The sequence below is a fragment of the Cyprinus carpio genome, chromosome B14 (genome assembly GCF_018340385.1).
Source record: "Cyprinus carpio isolate SPL01 chromosome B14, ASM1834038v1, whole genome shotgun sequence".
Lineage (NCBI taxonomy): Eukaryota > Metazoa > Chordata > Actinopteri > Cypriniformes > Cyprinidae > Cyprinus > Cyprinus carpio.
The window spans coordinates 27,231,206-27,244,476 of record NC_056610.1 but is presented as its reverse complement, the minus strand read 5'-3'; the positions used below and the strand labels follow the sequence as shown (position 1 = coordinate 27,244,476).

Genomic DNA, 13,271 nt, shown 5'->3' with positions numbered 1-13,271 from the left:
AGGTAGCTTAAGGAGTTGCAATAAGCAATACATTATAAAAGAGTTACCTAAACAAACGTACATGTGCTTGCACTTGCTTTAAGTGGCATAGTACATGTAGTGTAATTTAACTGAAGTGAGAAGAAGAATGTGTATCCTCAAGACATGCTTGACATGACTGTGACCTACGTTTGATAGACCGCTTAATAACACCTGAAGGAATATTTTAACGTGTGCCAAGGCATGCCCAGAATAGCGTCTTTTAGCAGACAGGTTTGTCATAATATTTAAAGAATTACGACTGAGAGCAAAAGGAAGTACAGTACTGACGAAGTATCTGTTCACGCATAATATTGCTTTTGGAGGCACCATCTTTGCCTTTATCCCTGCGGCGGCTGCGGCACTAGGACCACGCGGAGAGGCGCAGCATCGCGCCTCGGTTATTGGGCTTGCACGACCTCAGTTTGGCACTACACCATTCAACGGAGGGCAAGTGTGCTGTCTGATGTGATGAAATAAGTGCAGTTGAAAAGAATCCGTGTTTAAATAAAGACTAGGCGTTAAAAGGACAGTGTATGTTATTGGCGGTCCTGCCGCGCTCCAGCACAAACCTTCCCAGTGGAGATGGGAGTAAACCTGGAGACTGGGACACCAGGTGAACTTCCAGGAGAAGAATCTGTGATTTGGATTTAAACTCGCCTTGGACATTATCAACACAGCTTGAAGTTAAGTATCATCCGATAACGAATTTCTTTTAAACTCTTTTATTTGTTCGTCACAGAGAGTGTGCGTAAAGCTGTGTCGCACTGCTGCTCTTTTTGTACGTATTATTAAACTCGTTTTAATTGCGATGCCTCCAAATAAAACCACAATTAATTTAAAGCAGTTTTGCCATTATAAAATGCTCATTTTGTGTAGATTGGAATAGCTAGCTGTCTTTTGCGTAAGTGTATTGTAGTTGTTGGTTTGTACAGGCGCAATTGGAAAGTGAGGTAGGTAAACAGAGTTTGTTTTCCTTGATTTTAACAACAACGCAAGGCGTGGATAGGGTTGGTTGGACATTCATTCAAGATGTGAAAGACAACAAAAAGACGAGATTGGGGGTTTCAGCACAAAGGGATGTTGTGGGAAACAGGTTGTGTCCAGGGAATTCCCCAGGTGTCACACATGGGTGTCCATGATGAATGGAGCAGATGATAATGTCCCTTTATACTAGGACTACTCGAGTAATTTGTATTATGCCTATGTCTATAGACTATTATGTGCGTTGTGCATTGATATTTTTTCCCCCAGACTGTAACTTAAATTTGGCAATCATAAAATGAAAAATGGTTATTATAATAAATGACAGCAGTTAGTAAACAAACTTTATTTTTACAGGCCAGTGGGGGTGTAGGCTAAGTGTGATATCCAAAACCACTGGTATTATTAAACAGATTACAGACAGATTAATCTAAAATCCATTTATTTCAAAGGTGTCAGACAAAGTTTTAGAAATGTAATCTTTAATCAAAATGAATGTTCCAAAAGTGATTTTTCGCAGCGATGTCATAGAAGAACCATTTTGGGGTTCTTGAAAGAATCTTTCAGTAAAGTTCTTAAATTTTTTTTTTTTTTTCATAAGGCTTAGCCTAAGTATTCTATACAACTTTTGCCCACATTTTGCTAGTTATCGAAAGTTAAAACCAGTCTGCAAACTTGTGTTGACAGATTTCACGTCAAATTTTAGCTTCAGGCTTTGATTCTATCCATTCAGAGGATATCTGAACATGTTTGATGCCAAATTTTAGAACAATGCTTTTATTCACAATCTGTAAAGTAGGTACTACATTTAGTTAACTTACTTCAGAACCATTGATAAGTACATTCTATATGGTATGAATATGGATAGTATGAATGAAATTCGGACGTACTACATCCGTCATCTTGTGACTGTCACATGACCTACCAGCATTAGTTGCGTTGCATCACCGTTATCACAGCTCCTCTCTTGTGGCTTCAAGTGTTCACTGAATTCACACTCCAGAGACTCTGTAGGAGTGCTGTTTTTCTAATACTACTCTTAACCAACTGTTTGTCCCATACTATATAGTATGGGGGTATTGGGACACAGTATATGATTTGTCATGTCATGTGTCTAGAAACAAGGCACATGTTTCTGTGTAAATTTGTTGTGTTCAGAAAAACTTGTAGCGTGTTTTTTTAACCATTTGCAAAGACAAAAAGGTATTATGCCTAGTGTTTGGAAATTGTGTAATGAAGTGTATTCCAGCCTTTAGTGTTCAAAATGTTAATAATGTGAAGTACCCTTTCCCACTATATATACAACCTTTTGTTAAAGGCTCTGCATGGAACCATAAAAGCCAATAAAGAACCTGTTTTTAAGAGTGAAGGCTCAGCATTAAATTTCTTTAGCCTTATATCTGCAAAATGGAGGATCTTGAGTTTTATTTCATGCTTGCATATATTTTTGTATTTGCATTTAGGTTGCATAAGCCATGGTGCCTAACTGGAGATTGGGTCTGGCCCATCCTTGCTGTATTGGGCTGCTGTTCCTACTCCTCCTGCCCAGCTCGGTTTCAGTGAGAGAATCTCGCCATCAGTCCCATGCCCCACTCCCCTCCCTGAAACCTCACGCCACCCTGCCGCTGTCCCGCCCCGCTTCGCGCCAAAGCTCAGCTGGACCCTCCCTACCCACTGCAACGAGAGCTGCCTTCAACAAAGGAGAAGACACCGATAAAGAGCACCTAGCTTTCGAAACTCTTTATGCAGATGGCTCGCGAACTTTAACCACTGTTGACCTGGATGAAAAACGACACTGAACTTCCTGTCAAGTGGCCAAAAGTAACCACTCCAAGACGCAAGCGGCTAAAAAGGCAGATCTACGGTTCAGACGGGCGCTTTAACATCCCGCGAGTTGACCACTTCCTTCTGGACTACCCAGTTCTCCACAGCCGTCCGTATCTCCACCGGCTGCACTGGAGTTCTGGTGTGCACAGGCAGCATGTCCTGACCGCAGCCCCACTGCGTGCATGATGGGAAGGATTACGTTAAGGTCGCGAGGAAACTCAGGGTGGGCTTTCTGATCCCTCCGTCTGTTAACAGTACAAAGCCGGTCAGGCTCTATCCGTGTGAAGAAACCACTTGGTGCGCTGGGTGAGAGTTATAACGCACACGGGTTCCTAAAGGCTGGATTCAAGGCCCTCAAGACGTCAGCATGGGATTTTGACTACGCACTTCTAGAGTTGCCGTTGCCTCACCGGCGACCCTTCATGCGGCTGGCTGTGGCACCCTCGCTCAGACAGTTTGGCTGGTAAACGCATCCACTTCTCTGGATTTGACAGCGACCGGGCCTGGGGAACTGGTGTAAACTAACGCTTTTGTCCTGTGGAGGACGAGTCCATGATTTGATCTACCAGCACTGTGACGCCCGCCCTGGAGCATAGCGGCTCTGGTGTATACCGGACGCGTGTGGGACGATACATTAGAGCGCTGGGACGGCGCAAGGTCATTGGGATCTTCTCGGGCCACCAGTGGCTGGACCCCCCCTCAACGGTGAGAATCGCGATTACAACGTGTGGCTGTTCGCTTTAACTCCGCTGAAGGTTGCTCAGGCTCATATTGTTACTGGGTTCATGGAAATAAGGTGGACTGCAGTCAGGACTGAAAATATGACGCAGAGGAATGGACAATATCAAATGAACATTGGACAAATATATGTGGCCCGATGTTGGAAACTGCACTTACAGTCCTTTTACACGGTGTGGCTACTTGAATCTGAGAAATAAAAAGGTCAATGGTTGGAAAAAGGATGGGCTACCCGTACAGGCTTCGATCACTCACATGGGTTGAGGCTGGAGCTTTGTTTAACCACTTAGCTTTAGTTTTTGCTCACTATACTGGACAAGTGTTACGCATAGATTTAGACTTTGATTCCTACACCCAGTAGATGTTATTCTCCGTCAATTTCTTTGGTCCGTGTTAAGTAGACATCTGATCTCAGGGTATATGCGTTCTCTCCACCAGGCCTGCTTTGTTCACGTCGACGTTACACTATTATAAATGCTTCAAGCTGTTAGGTTGTCACATTTTAGAAAGTAGAGTTGGGGTAGGAGTACAGGTTTTCTTCTCACATCACTTGGTTTTGGTTAATGCTAGATTAACATACTACAGAGTTTATTGGTGACTTAAAGTAGATGCAAAAACGGCTATGCCATCTTGGCTTTTTTCCATCCCCTGCATATCCGTTTGGTCTGCTAGGGGCATATTATCCTTTTTTTTTTAGATTTTTGATTTATTATTATCATGGTAACATCAAATCGATGACGTGAGATTTGTATGGTGTTAAATGAGAGTGTTAGTAAAACATATATTTTTTAAAGCATGGATTACAAATCTTCCAGTTTGTGTGTTGATGCATTCATCTGGCGCTATGAATATAGTTCACGCTTCTATAGTTTACATACTCATTTCCAAGACAGGATGAAAGACCTCATATTGGTAAACATTACAGTATCTTTGGAGAAATAATTTTCTATTCTTTTATGTTGGCTTAATATAAAGATGGACACAAACTACAAGAAAAAGGTCTTGTGGGGTAAATCTTTGATTATAATTCCTATTTTTAAAAAGCTTTTATTTTAATAAACTTAAATATGTCTGTTGTTTTTTGCTGTCCGGGTTTTCAGTACAATTAAAAAGTTTAGAGGTAATTTTGTAATGAGACTTTTTAGTTCTACTGAAAGCTGATGCAACACCATGTGAATTCTGTGTTGTATGTTTCAAGTATTATTTGAGAGAGAGAGAGAGCGATTACAATTTTGGGGACTTGTAAACGTAAAATGCGACGCTTGTACCCTCTGGTGGTAAGTGCACAAATCAAAAACAAAAACTGATCCTGGCAAGTCATTACAGGTATCAAGTACCACTTTTGGCTGGTATTACTTATTTATAATATACTAGTTCAGTGTTGCAGTAGCTATGATATTGTTGGGTTTGGTATTCATGATCTCAAAATTACTGGAGTAACGCTGGGAAAAGGTCAGAGATTGTAGGTACGGCCACAGTAAGGTGGAAGGGATGATGTTTTTCAGAGGGGTTTGGAAATGAATCATCTACTGCCTTCCACTGGTTGACATGGGTACAGCTTTCATTGAGTCTTTCACAACTGGCTGAGCAGTAGTCATTAACAGTTCAGTCAGTAGCGATTATACTGGCGTGATTACAATATTCAGTAGAATTACAGTAGCTACATTTTTTAATATAGGACACATTTTCCAGGAATTATTTTTAAAGGGAAAAAATCGTCCAGCATACCACACACTTTACACTGAAATCCCGTTTTTTTATGGAAATGTTAAATAGTTTATCAGAATGTTCTTTTTTTTTTTTTAGCTGCTTCTGATCAGTAACAGGTAAGTTTTAAGGTTGCATACTACTACATTAACCCTCTACATACTAGCATAAAGCGAATACAGATACATTACTGCAGGCTTTAAGTTTTGTTTTGACTATTTGACGTTGATTCTTTTGAGTGCCAGCAAGAGTAAGAATGTTGAACAGAAAGAGAAGAGACCTGTAACAAATTGATTTGTTCAGGAACTGATTGGACGAAGTTTGTTTGAAAGGAACTGCATTTTTATTAACTTTCTAATGTAGCTGACATTCAGCAGTTTGATGTAGTTACCTTGAAATCATAATTATATACGTAAATCAAATGCACTTGCATTTGCAATCCAAGAAGTTTACTATAATATAAACAGCTATTTTTATTATTAGCTTGTAGTCTACTAAGGGCACTCAGGGCAGTTATACAATACTATATTTCCACAGTTGCATCCCAGCACAGCCACCCATCAAATCCATAAGGAAGATTAGAAAACAGTCTTTGTTTGGATCCATTTGAAATTTTATGAATTTTGTAAACCATCACATATTCCAGTGCATAAACCATGCTGAACACTGATAAAACAAGCAAAAAAAAAAATTGCTAAATATCCACCCAAATGTAAACAAATATCTATATACACCAATATAAATGATCAATGCGTATAGTAAAATTAAGAGCAAAATTAGATTCACCAAAAATAAAAAGGTGCTTGGATTTACCAAACAAAGAAACAAACCAGCAGTTGTTTAGTGCTTTTTTTTTATTAGAGATAAGGAGACGATACAAAACATCCACTTGACCAATATCCATTTCTCTGAAGGCTCGTACACAGGCTAACCAAAATATTCGCGCCATCCTAAACTTCCATCTCGCCCATACTGTCCATCAATTCCACTCAATCCAATTCATCAATAGACACGCTCACCCACTAGGTCCCAGATTTTGGAAGTAGAAGCGAATGTGTAAATTTCTTGACACCAGTGCCATAAGCTTTGTGAATTACATATTTGGAATATTTAAATCAAATGGAATTCATTAAAATGACTTGTGAGTCTCAAAGGAAAAGAGGGAAGAAAAGAGTAACCCGTTGTTCCTCTAGAATGGTTCGTACCAACTTTGTGTGATTTCTGTGTGTAGTAATTCTTTGTACTGTTACTTTAGTCGTCATCCTCTACAATCCAACACCTACTTAATAAACTTAACTAGACTTTTGGCCCAAAAAAAAAAAAAGTTAAATCTTAGTACATAGTATGTTGTATAGCTGAATTGTCCACGGCTGCTGTCCCAGTCTTTCCTTTCAACAATCTAATGGAAACCCGAAAGAACGAAACCCTGCCAGTACACTTGACAGTTATATTACTTTGTTTATATCTCCATCCCTTGTGTTTTTGTTCTTTCTTAAGCGAAGAAAAAAAAATCTTTTTTTTCTCTTTATGTTTTTTGTTCTTTGATCTTGTATTGTGTTGAATTGGAAATGACCAGCCTACACTTCTTGTTCATGTGTGGAGTTTGGAAACTGTCACTTTACCAAGCAAGCCCTCCCAAAATCCAACCCACATTAATCCACCCCGTGGCCCCAAACGCATCGTGGCCCATCTGCCCCCCCCCTCCCATGTTGGAAATGAACAGCTACGCCCCTGAAATGTGGTCCAGCCTCAAATCGATTTAAGAGGCGTTGCCCTCGAGAGTTCCACCACTGACACGCTCCTCCGAGACTTCTCAGCAAGGGTCTTTTCGGCTCCTTGATATCCTTCTAACACCGTTAGACTTGCCACTCACGGCTGCTTGATACCTGTGAAACGACATAAAACAAATGGTACATTTTGTTTTACGTAGCATGTTGTATTAACTTACTAATTTGTCATTTTACATCAGTCTCAGTATAGGATAAGCTACATTTGATATCAAATACGTAAACATTACTATATCAACACTATATAATTTTTAGCATTACCTGTGAACTTCTGTCTTGGATGGCCATACCTTGGAGGCTGGCGTATATCATACTTGCTGTTTGGTGGGGGCTCACTTTTCTGAGGGCCCTGTGCCAATAGCAACATGAGATCAGATTCACTCCAAGCATTTGACAGAGTTTGATGTAAAGGGGTCTCCCCAATACTTGTTTCCTGGTGATGAATCGTACCTGCCTCAGCAACCCACAGTTCATCCTCCAACCACTGTTTCCAATCACGCATCTGAACCAGCTAACTGAAGACATTCAAGGAAAAAACACTTGAACAGTTATAGACCCGTGGTAATCAGGAACAGGGGTTGGAACATGAAGTCTGCATGAAATGGCACATGCTCCAGGAAAGCAGGTTGATTGATCACTAAATTGAAGCACACATGCTCTATGTGCGCTCTTTCAGACTTACCAGAAAATGAAAACTATAGGTCCGTCTTCTTGCGTTCTCCGTTGTCCTCAATTATGTGCCATCCGTAGAGAGCGTAGCGACGTCATTAGGAGGAAGCATCTGTGACTTGAAACTTAAAGGTAGGGATCTCATTATGTCTTTCTACCCTGCAGGATCTCAATGCCTCTCCTCCATGATTGATTATGCGTTTTGTCATCAGCTCAGGCAGAAGAGAACAGCCTTCTTCCTCTTGTCTTTTTCTCTCTTCCTCGTTGACATTAGCCTTGCGGACCTTCAGTGTCAGTTGAAGGATCGTCCACACACGTTCTCATCCATGTGTAACTCCCAAAGGCCTGGCGAAAACACAACAAACACACAGGTTCTAAGGATCGCATACGAGGGCCCATTCGGATGTGAGTGCAAGTCAGAATGAGTGAATGGGATTTTTAAAACAAATACGCTGTCTGTTCCAGCTAAACTGGCTGCCCTTTTGACCAAAGACTGGATGGTTTATATCTGGCAAGCCTTGTTTCGGCTGAAACCCAATTTTTCCATGTGAATTAACGGTAATATAATAAAAATAAAAAAAAAACTGACATGGGATAACCAGGACAGCACACTTCAAGCGGCAGTGAAATTGGATTCAAGGACAAAAGGATCTTAAGATATCAATCTAGCAAAAAAAAAATTGCCAGGGATTTTGGTTTTTACTTCCTAGCTCCTTAATGGGGAAAAAAAAAAAAAAAAAAAATGTATGTGTTTACCGAGAAAAAAAAAAAAAAAGGTGCTGACTATTGAACAGCTCACACCATTCATTCCGAGTCACGTGACTCCTCAGTTATGGTTGTTCCGAATATGCTCGAACATTTGGAACAGAGGGAAGGTTGGCCACTTCCTCATAAATGCTGATGTACAGAGGGATACTGATAGTCGTTGATGCATGAGCATTAAATGTGTCAAAAATTACTCAATCGATGTAGCTGCTATAAAAGTGCGCGTCATACAAAGCTGCTGCACAGCTTTAGATCACAACAACAATGATCACCCTTGTGAAAAATCAAAATGGCTCTCAGTCACAACCATTTCCCAGTAAACCTCTAAGGTCCTCTTGATTTCCATTAGCAAAGTGGATCAGTGACTCATGCTGCATTGCCTCATAACCAACATTCAACATTTTCAGCTCCTAAGAAGATTCTACTGTGAGCATGAGGAAAAACCTTTTAAAAAGGCTAGAAACCCGAACCTTCAGTTCTCTAGCGCCGATCCCGCTTTCTGAATACATCATATGAGGACGTTTTAAAAAACGTGGACACACGGCAGCCTCGCGGTGGTAATATGCTAAAAATGGCCCACTTACAGGAGACACAAATCTAATGGGTGGAACCGGGTTTGCTTAAGGTTGAATGAAAGGGTACGTGTTAAGATGCCTCATTACGCAACACGCTCACAAAAAACAAAAAAAAAAAAAAAAAAAAAAAAAAAAAAAGGGACACCGAAGGACCAAAAGAGAATTAGGATTCCCACACCTTTAGACCAATGAACTACCACGACCTTTCCGGTCTTTATGATCATGGGATCCTTGTTCTGGCTGAAAAGACTGAGGCAATACGTGAATGTTTCTCTTTCTTCAAATCCAATTCAGTTTAAAAAATAACAGGCTGAAACAGAGTAAATGCAAATTCAAGATCTCTGCAAGAAAACAAGCACGCCGTCCCACCCCTCGTCTGGTCATCTGGTGTCAAAAGATGAAGTAAAGTGCAAAATAAGTCCAAAGTTTAAGTACAAAGGACACTAATGCTGCTGGTAAATCATCCACGTTCACTGAGAAGTGAAACCCACAGTGTGAAGAGCGTGAGCACTGGCGATACAGGAAATGTGACGTCTCCTGTCCTCGAATGAAAATAGTTTGTGTGTTAAAAGGAACAAGCTATTGTATAAGGCGCTCGGGTCACATGCCTCTCTCAAAAAAAGCGATATTGACGTCGCATATTTGTGCTTTTGACCGAAACTGATCGCAACCGGAACCGGCATTTCCTTCAACCTACACGCGCGCATGAACACCATTTCCCCTCAACAATCAGTTACGCGACGCTCATCACGCGTTACGTCCGACGAAGGAAGAGTGTACGCGTTAGTCGTGCGCACCGCTGCCCTGATGATACGCAGAATGCACAATAACGGATTTTAAAACTTGGCTTCCTTCCACTCAGCTCAAATACTTCTGTAATATTTCGGCTAAAATCGAGCTGTAATCTACCTAACACACGCTCCCAGTCGAGGTTTCTTTTTTTTGGTCAAAAAAACGAACCAACACCCATTCTGTGCATCAATAATTAGGGTGGGGCCACGAATGCAGGTGTTTTCGTGCGCGTGTTCCAAATACTTCCGCAAAATACCGCGGTCTAAAGACGCGAAGCGTTCCTCGAGTAAACCGCGAGAATTCGGACTTAAAAATGAATAATCGACGTTTTTACCACACCCCGCAGCACCTCGGGTGCGCAAATGCGGAGCGATCGGTGTGTATCAGTCGCGGTGGCCGTGAGCAGACAAAGGACGGAGTCGTGAAAGCGCTTCACTCGGCCCACGAGAAAACGCATATTAACACATCAGTCAACGGTCACTGGTTTATTTCACAGCCTTTCCTATTTTTTGACGACCGTATGTGGGGGCGATGGGGCCTGTAGGACACGTTAGTGTGTGTGATGCAAAAGCAGCGAGGCCTTCCCCTGGGCCTGGTAACTCACGGAAATAAAGGAAGCTGAGCGGGGAAATGGCGCCAGTTTTTGTTGGTGGGTCCCATTTTTGTCATCTCATCGGGGGGGGGGGGCATCCGAATGCGCTGAAGGCCACGGACAATCAATCCAACGAGAACCGCGAGAAGATTAATCGTACTAATGTTGATTAATGTTACGCACACAGTGCCACGAGTTACCAACGAACTATCGGGCTTGCGGTATTCTCTCAAAATTCACGGCACTTTTACATAGCCTGCGGCTATTAGTCCGGCGGAAGGGTTAATCGGCAGATGTTGATTCACAGATACTTAATCCAGTAAAGCATACACCTAGTCATTAAACTCTTCAAACACGTTTAAAAACTATCTGCAAATTGTATTAATGTTATTTAAAGGTAGACATACCATGGTTGTTTGTCTTTGCTAGTCGGCGTCTGGATAGGAATTGAATGAGCTGGATGCAGTGCTTTCGGTTCTCGCACACTTGATACAACACTCGGCGCGCCCTTTTGCGCGTGGCCGCGCAAGCAGACGGGAACGAACGGTCCATGTCACGCGCGTTATTGAGGTGGTATGGGTTCTGTGAGTTCCGGAGCTCTGTACAACGGTACTGTGGGCATAGTGAAATATATATATCACTGTTGGTTTAGTAGCACACTGGCACAAACGTATGGTCGTCTATACCCGATTATTCTTATTAATTACATGTTCACATATTCATCATTTAGACCGGTTCTAGGGAAAATGCTTGTGGTGGAGTTTTTTCTGCCCCATACATAGGTTAAACGTGACATGATGGAAGGTGCTGTCTTATACTACGGAAATTCTGCACCGAAACACATACTACACCTAATAGCAATATTCGTTTAGTGCTCGCTGCTGTTCTGAGCCTAACCTTTGGTTTGTCTCTGCCCCTTTTTTAATGGTTCGCATTAACTCGCTTCCAATAAGGAAGCAAATGGTGACTGTCGTGACGCGCGCATCAGCCAAAGCCGCGCACGTCAGGCGCTCGCGACTCCGATTCGCCATATAAGGATAACAAGGACATTTCATTTCTATAGGAAAAAATTCACACAGCACGCAGCTAGAGGGAGCGGTGTACATAGCAGAAAAGAATGAGAACAGCAAAGGAGCACCACGTTTCGCTGACCAAATAGGACAAAATATCGATTTAACCATATATTGCAGTGAAAATTGTATAATTCAATATATGTGTGATCCGTTTGCTCGCTTTTATTTCATTTGTAGACATCTTGCAAATGAACAGACGTTCAAAACGACGGCCACGGTGCTCGCTGAAAATGTTCTCTCCGTTTAAATCAATGCTGACACCATAGTGTACAGAACGTTAAGCTTCTTCTCTCCAATTGTATTGTTTTATATAAACAAGTACACCATCAGTGTTAAGGAACATTGCTTTCTGAGCTTTATTTATTTAAGGGACTACTATAAAGTGCGCGGGTAACCAGTGAAAGTGATTATACAGGGGATAGAGAAGGATCCCTGGAAGGGTCAGTTGAGGCAGACTCCACTCGACTGAAAAATGAAGGTAAAGCATTTCAAAACCCCCAGCTGAGCCTCTGGAGGAATGCAAATCAAATAAAAACGCCACCCAACAAATAGCACATTACAGGCATGCCTGTGTGGGACATATGCATATTTTTCATTATCGCTATTAAAACCCTGAAAAAATGCTTCAAGGGATACTCTCCTATGTCACTAGGAAACAGAACTTATCCAGGGGCCTATACTATTTGACCACATCACCATACAGTGAAATGTCAAACTGGCAACCGAAAAAAAAAAAATTACAATGGATAAGTCATAAGACGCGACAATGCGCTCAACCACCTATAAATAACAATTCCAAATTCAGTGCATTTACTAATATGATATGCAAATATGAACCTGATTACAGAATAGTGCACGATGACCAAGCGTTCCTCAAGACACTGTTGAATAATTAGTATTAGCTTTTCTAGCAATACTTGAACTTTCAGTTCAACTTGATGATTCTTTCAGGATGGTTTTCAACACAATCACCGAACAAACATGCCAGCAGTTAAGAAGAAGTTGAGTAGACCATCCAGCACGTTTAAGATTGTTTTTGGGGGGGTGACTGGAATACTAGATGTTTGAAACGAGCCCCTGCTCCAAAGTCAGACCCAGTACACAGAAGAAACGACTCACTAACAGAACTTCCCGATTTAAATCATACATGGATGTATACACATAAGAAACAGATTGGGAATGCATAGAAGGGCCACAAATTGGTACAAAGATCATAGAACAAAGCCTCCTTGCAAAGGTCACATAATTATAGCGTAGTGTACACTTTTAATACTAAACATCGTATAAATAGCTTAGCCTTAATAAGTGAAGGGCGTTTCATGTGCAAAGGTATTCCTGGCTAAAGAGAACAAACAGATAACCTGTCTACAGAGTGCAATACAAGTGCAATCTAAGAGTTACCCGGACCCTGACCCTGCTATAGAGGATGTCTTTGGCTGTACTGGAATTAACAACTGTAAACGTATCAATGCAGCTCTATGGAGAGTTTAGCCCTTGTGCTATTAGAATCCCATCCCTGTCCCTGAAATACCAGCTGCTTGGCTTGTGATGTTTGGTCTTCTATTCATATTTGTGTTTATATTTAAAAATCTGCGTTAAGATATTCTGACAAAATCAGTCAGCCTGAATTAGAAGTAGAAGTTTAAGTGCTATGTTTGGAGATGTGCATTATTTGGTAACGTATTATAGGTCGCGTCTGTGCAGTTTACATCTTGTTCTGGCATTTTCGGGTAAGACTGAAAAG

The 13,271-nt window shown here is 41.3% G+C and overlaps 1 pseudogene; it reads left to right on the top strand.

Moving 5' to 3' along the window:
• Positions 1 to 277: 277 nt before the first annotated feature.
• On the top strand, positions 278 to 3,661 carry LOC109102143 (annotated as a pseudogene).
• The last annotated feature ends 9,610 nt before the right edge of the window (positions 3,662 to 13,271 follow it).